We start from the raw sequence: 17,576 nt of genomic DNA, 5'->3' as shown, positions 1-17,576 counted from the left end.
CACACACACACACACACACACACACACACACACACACACACACACACACACACACACACACACACACACACACACACACACACACACACACACACACACACACACACACACACACACACACACACCCCCCCCCCCCCCCCCCCCGTCTCTGTCTGCCATGCTGTCTCCCTTCCCTCCATTGGTGCTGCCTTGTAGAGTGTGAGGCTACATTAACAGCAATGTGTTAACCCTTGAGGGCTCAGCCGAGTGTTAGTTCATCATTTAGCAGTAAGGCATTCCCTGGGAAATATCCCTTCCTCCTCCACCCTCTAACTTCACCACCTCAACCAAGCTTCACAACCATCGTAGCTGTGAACAGTATTAAATTGTTTGTTTAAAACTTATAGTGTGTGTGTGTGTTTGTGTGTGTGTGTGTGTGTGTGTGTGTACAGTCTTTTGTCTGGTGAAAATAATTTCCCTGGAACCTCCCCTCCCCCCCCCCTTTACATTCATTCTTATGGAGAAACTGGATTCGCTTAACATCATTTCGCTTACAGTCGCATTTTTCAGGAACATAACTACAACGTTAAGCAAGAAGTTACTACACTTGCCCCGAGGTTTAATGCTGTAGAACGCGTTTTCCAATCACAAAGGTACTTTATTTGTGTCCAAATTTAAAATAGAAATGTCACACTCGTAGCAAATGGTGACAGGAATGCCCCCGTCTGTCATAACGTGCTGCCCCTGGACCGGAGCATGAGGAAAGGGAGAGGTAGCACTACTGTGATAGGGGAACCCATATCATCAAACTTTGTTACCCAAAAATCCACACAGTCCACAGGTCTGTAGGTATCTGAGACATTGGAGGTCGTGTGTCAGTCCCCAGAAATCATTTCTTAAAAATGAAAAGCCAGCAAAAAGTTGGAACTGGAAAAGAAATAGGGAAAAACCCATTCCACATCCCCTCAGCCACAGCCAGAGAGGGATAGATCCTCATCTTTCTGCAAGTCCTGCTCCACCCAGAGATGCTAACAAACCACCGTCTGATATCTGGAGGCTCAGTGGCTCAGTTTGGAGCAAATTTTTGTGTGTCAGAAAAGCTGGTGGCATCTCAGACTGGAGCTCGATGAGAGCAAAGGGTCTTCTTCCTACAAACCACAATTTTTGCATTCAGTTTTTTCAAGCGGGCCCATTTGCCTCACAGATGGAGGTGGCATCCCATAATTCCTCACTGGATGGCCAGGGCCACTCTGAACATAGCTCCGGGCTCCCATGCTCTGGATGTCTGTTCCCGATGAAGAGCTGGAAGCAGAAACTTCTCCAATTTTTGCTGCGGTACAGAGAGAGAAAACACTTGTTTAGAGGTGGCTTTACCTGTTGGGAACCCCAGCTAGGGAAGGAGGATGGGAATTCAGCTGTGGGTTTCCTCCCGCTATGCCCCCTCATGGACCCCAAACTAAGCTCTGCACAGAAACCCCTGATCCTGACAATGGGCAGGCCTCCAGGAAAGAGCATAACAACCCTACGCACCATCTCCCGGGGCTCCAGGTACAGGCCTGCACTCCTGTCCCCAGAGTGCATGCTGGGATGCTGGCCAAGGTTTGCTCTGGGGGGTGACCTTTGGATGCTGTTTCCGCTCTTTGGGGTTCCCCGGGTTTTGAGCGAAGGCAGCGCGTGTGTCAGAGATTCCAGGGGAGCCGGGGAAGGGTGATGGCTGGGGATGGCCCCACAGATTTCCACAGGCCCAGGAATTGTCAGGCCTAGAGTAAACAGCAATCGGTGCTCATCTCCAGTCACTACTCCCCTCCCACTATGATGCACTGGGGCATCTGGGCCCTGTACCCCAGATTTACTCACTGGCTGCCAGAGCGTAGCTAGGTCTCCATGGGCCTGAAACACAAGCAGAGAATGAGGATCAGTGCAGGGGAGCAGGGTAACCCCTCCCCCATGGTGACCCTGACTCCCCCTTCCCCAGACACAAGGCTCCCCGTGACCCCGACTGCACCTCGCCGAGGCCAGCCCTACCCCAGTGACCCCCCGCACAATAAGATGCCCAGTCAACAACAGAGCCCACTCTGCCCCCAGCAGGACCAGGCTACTGTGATTAGCGCTGCCCCACCTCTCCTTGGAGGTGGGAGGACCCATTCATCCTTGGCTAGCTGGGCCACCCCATTCCCGAGCCCTCCCCCCGCATACATCCCAGCTTCACAGGGAGCAGCTGTTACCTGCTGATTTTCTCCTCTACAGGGTAACGCTGGCTCCTATGGCTCCAGCCAGAACCAGCGCAGCCAGGGTGATGGAGGCCAGGACCCAGAGGGGCAGGGGGCCCTTCTTCCCAGGGGCTGTGGGATGGAGAAGGACTCAGGTCAGCGAGGGGAGCATCCACTGGTCCATCCTCCTGGGTCAGCCACAGGCTTTTGCCTTGAACCTCTCCCCAAGGGCCTATGCAGAGACCTGGCCTCCAGAGGAGAGGAAAGTCCGAGGCAGGAGGTGAACAGGGATGGGGCACAAGACCAAGCACTCTGCCGGGCACTGCCAGCCATACACACCACACAGTAGCTGGGCCTTTCACTTGTAATAACATCAGCCTATGGAACTCACCGTCACTGGATGCCACCATGGCCAGAAAATCAGATTCTCTGAGGGATCGGCCATTTCTGTGGGTCACACAAATCCCCAGACTAGAAGAGTTCACACTGATGATGGGCAGGGATATTGACCCTTCTGCTACAGGGGCTCACCCCATCTCTGAAACTCCAAGAGGGCTGTGCCCCCACCATTCGCCCCACCCTTACCCCAGACAAGCGCAGGCTCTGCCAGGCTGCTGTGCTCTACCCGGCAGGCATAGCGGTGCCTGTCCTCCTCCTGCAGGGAGATCTCAAGAGACGACTGCATGTAGTAGGTGCTGTCAGCGTTGGGCAGGATCCCGCTGGACTCTTTCTCCACCAGGATGTCTTTTCCATCCCGCATCCAGGAGATGTGGATGGGACGTGGGTAAGAACCCCTGGTGTGGCAGGAGAGGATGATGGAGCCGTCGGGGGCGTCTCTGCAGGAAACTGAGACCTTGGGGGGCACTGGGAGGAGACACAGGGCGTTAGCCAGACGCCGGGGGCTGGGACCATGTAACAGAACAGGTAAAGGCCCTGCAGCGTGTCTGATAGACTAAGGCCAGAAGAGACCATTGTGGTCATCTAGTCGGACCTCCTGCACATTGCAGGCCACAGAACCTCACCCACCTGCTCCTGCAACAGATCCCTAACCTCTGCCTGAGCGACTGGAGTCCTCAAATCGTGATTTAAAGATTTCAAGTTACAGAGAATTCACCATTGACACTAGTTTAAAGCAGCAGTGTCTCATGCCCCATGCTGCAGAGGAAGGCAACAACCCCACCCCCCAAGGTCTCTGCCAGTCTGAGCCAGCGGAAAATTCCTTCCTGACCCCAAATCTGGTGATCAATTAGACCCTGAGTATGTGGGTGAGACCCACCAGCCAGATACCTGGGAAAGAATTCTCTGTAGCAACTCATAGCCCTCCCCATCTAATGTCCTGTCTCTGGTCATTGGGGATTTTTGCTACTGGCAGTCACCAATGGGCCACACACCATCGTAGGTGGACCCATCATACGCTCCTTGATTAGGCTCAACAAGCCAACCTCTTTGAGTCTCCTCTCATAAGGTAGGCTCTCCATTCCTCAGATCATCCTAGTAGCCCTTCTCTGCACCTGTTCCAGTTTGAATTCAGGTAGTATTCACATGTGAGAGAGACCTGGTCTGCACCCATTTACACTGATTTGTAAATGGAGTTAGTTAATCTGGTGTCAATCCCCTCTGTTCTAATCCTTTCTCATATTGGTGTAGCTGAACTGGGTAGGTACCAGCAGAAGCCTGGGCCCAGGTCTCCTTCACTGCGCACGCTCCTGCACTGTAACCCAGCTACATCCAGGCAGGTTTTCACTGGGCCCTCCAAACACGCATGTGCGATTTAAGGGGCTAAGGGCCAGTTGGATTTCCAACCCCCCTCGGTGCCTAACCCCGGTGATTTCACAGGGAGTCAGGCGCCTCCCTTTGGAAATCCCAGCAGGCCCCTCTCTGCATCCTCGGGCACTTCAATCCCGCTGCCACACTGCCCCGAGTCCCTGGCCCTTTCCACGCCTCTGCCCTCGACTGAGGAGGTGCTAGCGCTGGGCAAAAGAAGCTCAAGGCAAGTGTTTTTTCTTTGTCGAATGACAAAATGCATCCCCCGCCCCATTCCCAGTCTGCTGCCTTCACACGCACAGACGGCTGGGCCTTTTCCGGCTCAAACTTGCCAAAATTAATCAACTCACAACCCAGGGCTGAAACGGTTCAGCCCAAAAAGGAGACGTTGGAGGGAGCTGGAAGCCAATAGGAAAGGGCTTGCAGAATGGAGGCGCCCAGGCAGCCAGAACTGCTAGCACCAGCTAATAATCTGTCTGCACTGGTAACAACTGAGAACAACCCGCAGTTCTCGGCAAGCTCGCCATTGCTCCATCTCCAGGCACTTTATAAAAAATGGTCAGCTTCTTTATCCCCATTATACAGATGAGGAAACTGAGGCACAGAGAGGGGTTGTGACTGGCCCAGGGTGACCCAGCAGGCCAGGGACAGAGCTGGAATAGAACACAGGCGCGCTTCATCACAGTCCCTCTGCCCAGCCACACCACCCTTTCCGGAGATACCCAAGCATAGGTGTCGGCTCCGTGGGTGCTCCGGGGCTGGAGCACCGACAGGAAAAAACATGGTGGGTGCTCAGCACCCACCAGCAGCCCTCCCGATCAGCGCCTCCCCTCCCCCGCAACGCCGTCTCGGCCCGCCACAGTCAGCTGTTCTGTGTCATGCAGGAGGCTCACAGGGGGAGGGGGAGGGGGCGGCACACGAGGGGGAAGGGGGCAGATCAGGGTGGGGAGAGGCAGAGGGGTTGGAGTGGGGGGCGGAGCGGGTGTGGGAAGAGGTGGGGCAGGAAGCGGTGGAGTGGGGGGAGGGCCTGGGGCAGAGTGGGGGTCGAGCATCCCCTGGAGCATTGGGAAGTCGGCACCTCTGTACCTAAGTCCCATTGGTGTGACTGTGCCCCTCCCGCACCCCATGCTAGCTCCTTGCAGGCTCACTCACCCTGCTGCCGCAGGACCCCACTCCCCTGCTGCACCGGGCTCTGCAGGGTGTCCAGACACTTTTGTTTCAGGTACCACCAGATGTACTGAGTCCACGTCTTGCCCGTCTCCCAGCTCTGCTTCTGAGGGAAGGCCGACTGCTCGGCCGCGACCCACGTCCCTGTCTGGTCGTCAAAGCTGATGAAGTCCCTCCCATCGTAGGCGTACTGGAACCTCGGGGGTCCACGAGGGCCTGGCCGCTCAGAGCGCAGCCCACGTCAACCTGCTCGGTGTGAAACCCTGGAGGCGGGGGAGGGAGAGAGCTCAGACCGGGCACTGAGATCTGGGAAACGTGTCCATAGGGTGGGGTGGGGTCAGTGACACCCATCTCTGACCGGTGCTGAGCGAGCGACCAGTTCCAGAGGACGCTGAGAAGCAGGAGGGTTCAGAGCAGAACCATGAGAAGGACTGAAGTGTTGGAATCCTGCCGGACAGTTACTCAGCTCCTGGCGTCTCTCCAATAGTGAGCATAGGGCTCCGTGTCTGCCACGGAAAGTCATGGAATCCGTGACTTTCCGCAACTTCTGTGACTTCTACAGTGGCCAGTGTGGCTGACCCCAGGGCTGCCCAAGCAGCTGGGTCTGGGGCCCCAGGGACAGCCACACCGGGCGCTGCTGGAGTGGCTCTGCAGCCAGCTGCTCGGGCAGCCCCGGGACCAGCTGCAGCAGTCCTGGGAATGGCTGGAGCAGCAGCTGCTCAGTGGCCCCCAGCAGCCCGTGCTGCTGGCTCCATCCCCCGCACCAGCAGCACCCCTCCGCCCCAAGATTTAGTCAGGGGTATTTATAGTGTAAGTCATGGACAAGTCACGGGCCATGAATTTTTGTTTACTGCCCGTGATCTGTCCACGATTTTACTAAAAATACCCATGACTAAATCGTAGCCTTAAACATAAGAGGTGCCATACTGGGCAAGACCAAGGTCTCCAATTGTAGCCAATACCAGAGATTCAAGGAAAGTTTTCAGAACAAGGCAACTTTGGAGTGATCCACCCCTGCCTTCCCCTCCCAGCTTCCGATAGTTGAAGGCTTAGGGTCGCCCCAAGCATAGGGTTGCATCCCTGCCCGTCCTGGCTACTAGCCATTGATGGATCCTATCTTCCAGGAACTCATCTAGTTCTTTTTTCAACCCAGTTATACTTTTGCTTTCACAACATCCCCTGGCAAGGAGTTCCACAGGCTGACTGTGTGTCGTGTGAAAAAGTACTTAGTCTTGTTTGCATTAGACCTGCTACCTATTAATTTAATCGGGTGACCCCTGTTTTTTATTATGGGAAAAGGTAAAGAACTCTTTTCTATTCACTTTCTCCCGTCATGATTTTATAGACCTCTATCATATCTCCCCTTACTCATCCCTTTTCTAAACTCATCAGCCCTAATCTTTTTAGTCACCTGGAAGCCATTCCATACCCTTGATCATCTTTGTTGCTCTTCTCTGAAGCATTTCCAGTTCAATTCTACGCTTTTTGAGTTGGGGTGACCACAGCTGCACACAATATTCTAGGCATGGGCATACAACTGATTTATACTGAGGCATTATGGTATTTTCGGCTTTATTTTCTATCCCTTTCCTAATGGTTCCTTTCACGTTTAGCCTTGGAAAAGGCTGTATCTGCACAATTATAATTTTTTGTGAGAAAGTTGCAATTTTGCCAGAAAACATTGGTTTTGTGTTGGGAAAATTGAAAGGGAAGATCCCACGGCTGCCCGGATCTCTGCCAGGGATTCTCCCAAGATGGAATCTCTGAAAAATTTCCTTCCCAGGGAAACCTCCCATTTCTGACTTTTCCTTCCGATCGGGAATGAAAACACTTCTGGGAATACCAAATTTTCTGTGGGAAGAAAATTCCTTTTTCCAGCCAGCTCTGGTGTGGGCAGCGAGGCTCCGATCCCCCAATGGGAGTGATTCTGAGCGGGCAGCTCTCTTGTGTCCATTCATAACAATACCTCTCAGACACTCACCGCCCGTCTGGTTGTGCAGCTGCATCCACCATCTGGTCTGACCTTTAGAGCCCTCCTCGTACCTCCAGAACTTCTGGGTCTTTTCCTGGAGATAGTCAGAGCCCACGGCCTGAGCCACCCACTCCTGGGTGGTTCTGACCTCTCGCGTGTCGCTGCTGTATTACGCCATCTTAACATCATCCAGCTTGGTGATCATGAGGTACTGATTGGTCCTCTCTTTGTCAATGACTCCTGTGACTAGTATATCCAGGCTGTGGCGCCCTAAAGTAACAGGGGAGAGGCTGAGTTAACCAGAGGCTTCCTCCCTTGCTCAGGGGACAAGAGGGTCACCCAGTGGGGACCAGCAGACTTCCCTCCCTCAACCCCATCCTGGGCAAGGGACAAGCTGGGATCCATCAGTAACTCACACGGCACTGTGCCGAGGGGGAATCAGGAAGGATGATCTCTCAGCCTGCGCCTCTGAAAGTCGGCGGCTTGATTAGGGAAGTCAGTTGGCGGGGGGGGGGGGGGCTAACTGCCCCCTGTAGAGCTCCTCACATGGCCAAATGCCCTGAGGATGGGAGGGGCGGATGGGCAAACTGCTTACAGCGGAACCTGGGGCGTCTGTGGCCCGTGTGCCACACGTAGGGCGTTATTTGGTGTTTACCAATTTTCACCCAAATTTTGGCTCACTGAGGTGCACAGAAGTACTGATTAGGGCAAGAAAATCCAGCCCGTGACAGTGGGTCGATGTGTTTCTGCTAACAATAGATTAGTCTAAGTGTAAAGGCGAGGCTGTCTGTTAACGTCCAGCAATGGAGAGGAAGATACAAACACACGCGCACGGAAACCAGGGCCGGCCTTAGGGGTGGGGCACCTGGGTGACTGTCCGGGGGCGCAGGTGGGCCAGGGCTGCTGTGCAGCAGCGCAGAGGTGCAGGCTGCCGGAGAAGAGTCAGAAACTGCTCCCAGCTGGCAGGGGAGCACTGAGGGGGGCGCCCAGCAGTAGCGTAGCTGGGGTGGGGGGAGCGGGGCAGCGGCCGCTCCCCCACTGAGCACAAGTGGTGCCTGGTCAATGTCTTGGCGCCTTTTAAACTTTCCCCTCTTGAGGAAATTTTCCCGCTGCGGCGCTTTTACTCACCCGGCGGCGGGACCGTCGGTGCCGCCGAAGACACCCGGTGTGAGCGAGGGAGCGCCGCAGTGGGTGGTGCCTTCTTTATTGGATGGCTCCCCCCATTCCCTCCACCTGGCTACGCGGCTGGCACCCAGATTTCTCCCAGCGAAGAACATGGGGGAGCATGAGTGGTGATGCACAGATACTGCTTCCCCCACTCCATATGTTTCTCCGTGCCCCTAGGGGGCTGTGGGAGAGCAATACCAAGTGCTCCATGCATCCAGGTCACTTTCTCCCCTCCGTTCCCCCCCGGGGGCTGTGCTGTGAGGCACCAGGAGCTGTTGCTTTCCTGTGCTGACACAGCCCAGATGGGGAAAAGTGACCTGGATGCAGAGAGCCCTGATGTCGCTCTTTGCTCCCCGCCTCACAGCCCCCTAGGGGTGCGTGGAGAAGCAGTGTTTGAGTGGGGGAGTGAGCAGCAATGCCAGCCGCTCCATGCATCCAGATCAGGTTCCCCACGTGGGTGCAGGAGGGGCGTTAGGGGTGAAGGGGGCACAGTGCAGGGGTTGGGGGCTCAGGGAGCCGGGGGCACCAAATACAAGTTTGCCCAGGGCGCCATTTCCCCTAAGGCGGGTCCTGAACACACACACACACCCCTACATGTACATACCCCTCAATGACAGGTTTCAGAGTAACAGTCGTGTTAGTCTGTATTTGCAAAAAGAAAAGGAGGACTTGTGGCACCTTAGAGACTAACCAATTTATTTGAGCATAAGCTTTTGTGAACTACAGCTCACTTCATCGGATGCATACTATGGAAAATACAGAAGATGTTTTTATACACACAAACCATGAAAAAATGGGTGATTATCACTACAAAAGGTTTTCTCTCCCCCCACCCCACTCTCCTGCTGGTAATAGCTTATCTAAAGTGATGACTCTCCTTACAATGTGTATGATAATCGAGGTGGGCCATTTCCAGCACAAATCCAGGGTTTAACAAGAACATCTGGGGGGGGGGGCGGGGAAACAAGGGGAAATAGGTTACCTTGCATAATGACTTAGCCACTCCCAGTCTCTATTCAAGCCTAAGTTAATTGTATCCAATTTGCAATTCATTTGCAATTAACTTAGGCTTGAATGCAATTAACTTAGGCTTGAATAGAGACTGGGAGTGGCTAAGTCATTATGCAAGGTAACTTATTTCCCCTTGTTCCCCCCCTCGCCCCCCCCAGACGTTCTTGTTAAACCCTGGATTTGTGCTGGAAATGGCCCACCTCGATTATCATACACATTGTAAGGAGAATCATCACTTTAGATAAGCTATTACCAACAGGAGAGTGTTTTTTGGGGGGGGAGGGGTGTTGGGGGCGGGGGAGAAAACCTGGATTTGTGCTGGAAATGGCCCACCTTGATTATCATACACATTGTAAGGAGAGTGATCACTTTACATAAGCTATTACCAGCAGGAGAGTGGGGTGGGGGGGGAGAGAAAACCTTTTCTAGTGATAATCAGCCATTTTTTCATGATCTGTGTGTATAAAAACATCCTCACTGTATCTTCCACTTTATGCATCCGATGAAGTGAGCTGTAGCTGAGGAAAGCTTATGCTCAAATAAATTGGTTAGTCTCTAAGGTGCCACAAGTCCTCCTTTTCTTTATACCCCTCAATGCAGATCATGAAATAACCCACCGTATGAGGCTCCTTTGACTTTCAATACTCAGATTTCCCCCTTTGTTGCTTTCCCCCCGTCCCCCCCAGTCCTCACCCCAATACTGACCCAGAAGGTGGGAAGTCTGTATTTGGCACTGGTTTTCACCCCCTTTTGTATGTGACACGGATAAACTCCCAGGAAAACTCACACGAAATAAAATCCGAAGACCAAGAGCTTTGGGCGTGTGAGTGTATGGGGGGGACGGACGGAAATGTGCGCACACGCCCCTTCCCAGGGGCCACACAGGCCAGGCCTGCAGGGAGGGGGGCTTGGCAGTGGGGCTCTTCTAGGGCGCGCCTGCTATTATGGCAGCGGGCCCTGCGGGACCCCCGGGACCCCAGTCTCTTCCCCCCCGCGGAAGCGGCCCAGGCTGCGCATCCCGGCGTTGAGAGTGAGACGCGCGGTGTCTTACAGCGGCCCCCCAAGCCCACCTCTACTCACTGCCAGCTGGGGAGCAGGTGCGATCGCCCAGCGGACCCACGGCCACCCTGTCCTCCTAGCCCTTTGCCCCAGCCTCCAATCAGCACGCAGGCAGCGGCCGTTCGTCATCGGTATCCGGGCAGAAGTGGCTGTGCCAGGTTAACTGTGGGGCCGCGCCCCATGTCCCCTGGGCTGGCTGCAAGCGGGCAGGTGCAGGGCGGCTGGGTGGCGGCAGAGTCTGGCTGCGCAGAGGAGACCGGCTGGTTGAGCCCAGCAGAGCGCAAGCAGAGCGGGGCTGGAATCGCTCTCTAGGGTTGTCAACTTCCTGAAAAACAGAGCCTGCTGCAGGAGCGCGGGGACCTTCCCCCGCCCCACTTCTTCCCCTAAACCCCACCTAAACCCGGGGGCAGGGGGCTCTGCTGGACTCCGGTCAGAGAGCCCTCCACCGGGACGTCATGCAGGAGAACTATGAGACGGTGACCTCGCTGGGTAAAGGATTCCTGTTTCCTCACCTATTAGAAGCCATGGGGTCTGCCTGTCTGAATCTGGTCAGGTTCTTCCCTGGTCAGTTGTATTAGGTTGGGAGGGTCGGGTAGTGCACAGCTCCAGTGTGAGAGAGACTTGCCTCTCCATATGCCATTCAAGGGAACAAGGGAGTCAGAAATGTAATGGATATGCTAATTCACCCCATCTCTCCAGCTGTCAAGTCACAATGAAGAGAAACCCTAGAAATGTCTTGACTGTGGGAAAAGATTCCAATTCAGTGCAAACTATATTACACACTGGAGAACCCACACAGGAGAGAAGTCCTATAAATGCTTAGACTGTGGGAAAAGCTTAAATGAGAAGTTAAACTTTATTAAGCACCCAATACTGCACACAGGAGAGAAACCCTATAAATACCTTGAGTGTGGAATAAGTTTAAGCAAAAGTTCATCCCTTATTCAACATGGACGAATCCACATGGGAGAGAGACCCTATAAATGCCACGAGTGTGGGGAATTTTTATCGAATGTTCATCCCATTCTAAAAATGGAAGAATCCACACAGGTGAAAGATCCTATAAATGCCTTGAATGTGGAAAAAGTTTAAGTTTGAAATCAACCGTTAATACACATCAGAAAACTCACACAGGAGAGAAACCCCATAAATGCTTGGATATGGGAAAGGCTTCATTCAAAAGTCACAACTTACTGGACACCAGCGAGTGCACACAGGAGAGAGACCCTTTAAATGCCTTGAGTGTGGGAAAAGTTTTATTCTGAACTCAAACCTTATTGAACATAAGAGAATCCACACAGGAGAGAGACCCTATGGATGCCTTGAGTGTGGGAAAGGCTTTATCGCATGATCAGCCCTTTCTACACATATGAGAATCCACACAGGAGAAAGACCCTACAAATGCCCTGAGTGTGGGAAAAGTTTCAAATTGAAATCAGCCCTAAATAAATATCAGAAAAGCCGCACGGGAGAGAAAACCCATAAATGCTTGGAGAGTGGGAAAACTTTCAGTCTGTGCTCATACCTTACTAAACACGGGAAAATCCACACAGGAGAGAGACGTTATAAATGCCTAGACTGTGGGAAAAGTTTCAATAAGAGCTCAGAGCTTACCAAACATCAGAGAATCCACAAAGCTGAGAGACCCTAGGAATAGCTTGATCGAAGGAAAAGATTCAATTTGACTTCACACTTCAGTGAGCCACACAACACAGAGGCCTTGAATGTGGGGGAAGCTTCATTTGGTGCTCCCGGAGTATCAGGCATCCGCAAATCCTCTCAGATGTTCTCAGCATGGAAAATGCTCCAAGTTCTACAAACACCACATTGGACATCAGAGACTCCTCCACACAGTAGGGAAATTCTCTCAGGGCCCTGACTGGGGCTGGCCATGGTGACAAATCCATTTCCTCGTTCCCAAACACATCAGGGGCATTTGGCTCCCAAGGATCCAGCTGCCCATCACTGCGGTGAGGATCCAGCAGCAGCCAAGCAGCAGCTAGTAAGTGACTCTCTGGCTCTTCCTGGTCTAAGCAAACCCCAGGCAGAGGAGGAGAAGCCCCTCCTCCCTCCTGCAGCCCTGGTTGCTGATGGGCCACAGGGCGGGGAAGTGAGAGAGAGAAACTCCTCAGATGCTCCCTCTGCCTGACTGAAGTTCCCCCCTCTCCCTTCCACTCCCAGCCGGGATCCCCCTGCCATGGAGATGAGGAGAACGACACTTGGGCCTTCACTCTAGACACTTGTCCCCATCCCCCATTTTCTACCAGCCCTGGGCTGGGCTCCCCCACTTACCTGGGGCTGTTCCATGAAGAGTGAGTGTCCCTGGCAGCTGGTAACTCCTCCCGTCCCCAAATCTCCCAGGGCGCTGGGCTCTGGGGGATCAAACATTAAGGGACCAGGGTGATGGGTTAGGGGGAGGAAACTGGGTATTGAATGGTCGAGGCTGGTGGAGCTGGGAAATGGGGAGCTGGGTGCTGGGGCTATCGAGTGTTTGGGGATCATGAGATAAGAGGCGAGGGAGAGCACAGGGGTAGAGAGGTGCTCCCTCTCATCACTCTCCCGCTCTGCTCCTTCTCCCTGCCCCCTCTGCATTCAAACAGCACCATTAGCAGAGACTGATTCCCACAGGGCCTTTCATTGGAAGTCTGGATTTCCCACCTCTGCTACTGCAGCATCAGCCTCTGAGAGGGAAGCAGTGTTGCCTAGTGGATAGAGCACTGGCCTGGGACTCCGGAGATCTAAACTCTGTTCCCAACTCTGCCAGCAGCTTGCGGGGTGACCTGAGACAAAACTGTGTCTTCCAGAGAGGGAATAAATGGGGAGGGATAATATCAATCTCCGAGTGTCTATCTAGGGCAGAAAAAGTGGTTGGGATTAGCTAGTGTGTCTCCTTTGTGTCTCCATCTCTTTTTCTAGTCTAGATTGACCCTGAGCTTCCCCTTTGGAGTGAGATTGTCTCATTCCCAGACATCCTCACATTTCTCCTGGTTAGACTGAAAAGCACACTGGCTTGTTCCGGAAGCTGCAAGTAGGGACTTTCTTCCTAGACCAGAAGATCACCATGGGGAAGTCGAAATCTCCATTGTGATCCTGAGAGAGCCTGCCTACCCCTTTATGCCGTGGCTTGTGAAGCCATACACAGGGAATCTTGACAGCAGCAAGGAGTGGTACAACAACAGACTGAGCAAGTGCAGAATGACTGTTGAGAGTGCTTTTGGCCATTTAAAGGCCGCTGGCGCTGCCTATATGGGAGACTGGACCTAGCCAATGACAATATTCCTACGCTTATAGCCGTGTGCTGTATGCTTCATAATATTTGTGAAGGGAAGGGTGAAAGCTGCACTTAGGGCTGGACCACTGAGGCTCAGTGCCTGGCAGCTGAATTTGAACATCCAGACACCAGGGCTATTAGAGGGGCACAGCATGGAGCCATAAGGATCAGGGATGACTCGAGATAGCAATTTTAAGCTGAAAGCTAATAATGTCTGTTGCTATGCTCAAGAGTTCAATGCTTGTAATGCTAGTAGGTAATTTGGATTGGTGTGGACGATGCACTGTGATGGTTTAATAAAATTGCCTGTTGCTTTGCAGGGCTATGTTTGCTTTCAGTTAGTAGAATAAAGATTGTTTTCAAACCAAAACTATTCTTTTATTAAACAATAGCAATCAGAGGAGAGAGACAACCAAAAGCCTTATCAGCACTGTAGGGGATGGGGGAAGTGAAGGTCCCAGGAGGAGGTGGGGTCCCGGGTCAGTTAAAGATTTGTGTATGTCCAGGAATCATATGCAGCCTTGTCCACTGGAGTAGAGTGCAGCAGGTACTGTACTTCAGCAGAGCTAAACTGCAGAGTAATGGGTGTTAAGTGCAGTGGGTACTGGGTGTCCTCAGGGTGGACTGTGAGGGGGCAGGTACGGAATGCAGTGGGTAGGACTGGAGCCAGGATGTTGATAAGAGTGCATTGGCAGTGTTGGGAGAGGGGGGCACTTGCTGTCCCGCCACTCCTTCAATTCTTGTTTTTTGACCGCGGAGTGCTGCATAACTTCATGGGGAAAGTCCTCTCTAGTTTTTCGTGGCCACTTTCTAACCCTGTGCAGCCATTGAGCTGGTGATAACAAAGAGGGAGGCTGGGCTCTCAAGGTCAGATCTGTGAAGCCAAAATGCAACATTGTACAGATGCACTATTGTTTGCAACACAGAGAGCACTGAATCAGTGTTTTAAAACACAACTTCTATTCAAATACCTATCCCTAACTGGCTGATCCCAGGCAAGTACACATGAGCCACAAGACCCCTAAAATGGTGAGTAACCACAGGGGAATTCAATGTTCCAGGACACTAATGTGCACTGGACACGTGGCTCTTGGGGAGAGCCAGCACTGTAGGGCGGGCAGCATTACAATCATTACTGTCCTCACATTTTCCACAGCCTGTGTTCATTATGAAAGATATCTCGCTGCTGAGGGTGAGCAGGGAATCAAGGGAGGGTCTTCTCCAACCCTGTGGCTTCTGCCCTGGCCCTTATGCGGCTCGCCTATGTGCAGCAACAGTCCCCTCCCCGCCCAGCGATGGCTGAGTGGTGCGGGAACATTACCCTTAATGGGGCAAGAAACAAAGCAGCTCTGCCAAAGAATCTGTGGCAGTGGATTGCCCAGTATTACTCCATGAGAGTTTCATGGAGATCTCTGAGGCAGATTCCCATGAAGTGTGGGAGTCCATCAACACCGTTCTGCCGCTTTTCCTAGGCATGTGGTGGTAAGCGCATCGCACAGACGCAAGGCAGCCTTCTGCATATCCCTCCCGCAAGCTCAGCGCACAGACACAAGCTGGCCTTCTCCAGCCCTCCTCCCCTCCAACAACTCACTTCAGCGATTCCCAAAATCAAAGCCACTTACCAGGGGCCTCCTGTCCTGTTTCCGCTTTGCCAAACTCCGACTGCTGTGACTGGCTAGCCTCCTCCTGGGTAGAGATGAGCTCCTGGCTGCATGCATCTGTGAACACAAAGTCATCCTCTGTCTCTGGGTCCCCCTTCCCCTCCATATCCCCATCCACGATTTCCTCCTTCTGGGTTCAGTCCACTCTCAATTGTCCCCTGAGCCACCGAAGTATCCATGGTGGTTTCTGCGGTGGAGGTGAGGTCACCGCCGAGTATCATATCCAGATCTGTGTAGTACCGGCAGCTCGTGGGCACAGCAACGGAGCAGCAGTTTGCCTCCCGCACCTTGAGGTAGGCGTTCCACAGCTCCTTCACTTTGACCCTGCATTCCAGTGTGTCCCGGTCATGGCCCCTTTCCATCATGAAGCGTGATATCCGTCCGAAGGTATCATAATTCCTACAGCTGGAGCGGAGCAGAGACTGGACTGGTGCGTGGAGTAGGCCTGGTCACTTGCAAAGAGGTGCTGAGACCTCTTTGCATCACTGAGCAAACAGGAAGGAGACTTTCAAAATTCCCAAGGAATTTAGAGGTTGGGGCTGACGGTTGGTCACCTGAGGGCAGGACAGTAGAGTTCAAACTGATGACCAGAGAGGCAAGAACAGGCGTTGTGGGACACCTCCCAGAGGCCAATCGCAGTGCTGTAATCGACCAGGGTGTCTACACTGGCACTGCGGCACTGTAGCCCTGGAGCAGAAAGCTGTACGCCCCTCATCGGGGCTGGTTTTCACCCAGCGGTACAACTGCGCAGTTTCTGCACACAAAGCGGCTTGGCCGTGTGTGCACCTCCAGAGTTTCACCGCAGAAAGCTGTTTTACTGTGCAGAAACTTGCCACTGTAGACAGAGCCTCAGTGCTCACTTCAACAAAGGTCAGTTTCTTGCTCTTCTAGCTCTCGTGCCCCAACCCCCAACCTCAAGATTTTTGATTACATGCTGCCAGCCCTACTGCCTTGGCAGTGATCAGTTCCTGTTTTCAGGCCTGGCTTCTCCAGCAAAGGCTCGAAGGACCTAAACATAAAAATGAACATTCTAATTTGTCTCTTTAGTTCATCCCTGACTCCGGGGGTGGGGGCTGTGCTCATTTGCTGCTTGGGCCCACAGCCTGTCCCCATGTGCATTCCCACACCTTGCCGTCTTTGTCTATTTCCTTTTCTGTTAACTGTGCTAAATTAGGGGGCTTTCCATGGGTAGTGGATAGAGATTTAAGGTCTGAATTCTCAGTGGCACAGTCCCGCCATTCCCAAACCTTTAAAAATCATGAGTCAGGACCCCCAGAATTACGTGATTGCCTTTTATGAGACATAAAAATAATAATAAATGTTGAGTTCTTTCTATTTGCATTCTGGTTTCTCAGACCTTTAGGCTTCACTCGAATCACATTTTTAAGTTTTTCTCTGCAACCAAGAGAGCTAGAAACTTCCTTTGTTTAGGAAATGAAAGCCAAGAGTCTCACCTCATCACATACTTCCAGGAGCTTGGGGCTTTAACAAACACACCAAATATCATAAGACTTATTATAAAATCATGAGTGTTGGTGACACTGTGGCCCCTTTACCCTGAGCCAGAGCAGCGTTAGTGTAAATGAGAATCAGGCCTTTGAAACATTGATTCCAGCTAAACCAAGTTTTTGGCCAGTGGATTTAATATGACTAGACTTGGAAGGATTAGATTATAGCAGCAGATGTCTGTAATCATTGATTTCACTTTGCACACACAAACTGATGAAAAAAATTTCCATTGATGATCATTTAAATTTACAAATAGAGACAGTAAGAAAAATGCTGCATGAGAACTTATTAGAGTTTGATTTAAGGATGTTTACTTAGTATATTTTGACATGTGATGCTGACAATTTGTGTTTTAATGGTTACAAAGTTTTCACTTGTTGAATCTCAGTATCTACTGTCATTAAATAATTATTGCGTGACCAAAATATTGTCTGACCCCCCCCCATAAATTCCCACAAATCTGAACATTTAAATTGATAAAAACTGTGCAACTGTGAAAGTTGAAATAAATAAATATAAAAAATACTTAAAAATAAATTGTATCTGTCAAAATGATATATTAAATCAAATGAATTCTGCCCAAGCCTAAATATCACTCCTTAGTTCTGCAAGCTCGTCAGGACAGGTGGATGGATTCTAATGTCCATGTGAAGCCCCAGTGACCCTCCACACCAGCACAAGGGGCTGATTGCAGGACCAGAGCCCTAGGGGGGTACATTTTTCATGAAAGCCTCCAGGGCCGTAGTGTTACCAACCTGATGATCACTTTAGATAAGCTATTACCAGCAGGACAGTGGGGTGGGAGG

At 52.2% G+C, this 17,576-nt stretch overlaps 1 pseudogene; it reads right to left on the bottom strand.

Moving 5' to 3' along the window:
• Window positions 1-651: 651 nt before the first annotated feature.
• On the bottom strand, window positions 652-12,126 carry LOC140898408 (class I histocompatibility antigen, F10 alpha chain-like; annotated as a pseudogene).
• Between the last annotated feature and the right edge of the window lie 5,450 nt (window positions 12,127-17,576).

This window comes from Lepidochelys kempii, chromosome 14 (genome assembly GCF_965140265.1).
Source record: "Lepidochelys kempii isolate rLepKem1 chromosome 14, rLepKem1.hap2, whole genome shotgun sequence".
Classification (NCBI taxonomy): Eukaryota; Metazoa; Chordata; order Testudines; family Cheloniidae; genus Lepidochelys; species Lepidochelys kempii.
The sequence above is the reverse complement of the archived record's forward strand: the minus strand, read 5'-3'. Positions and strand labels throughout refer to the sequence as shown.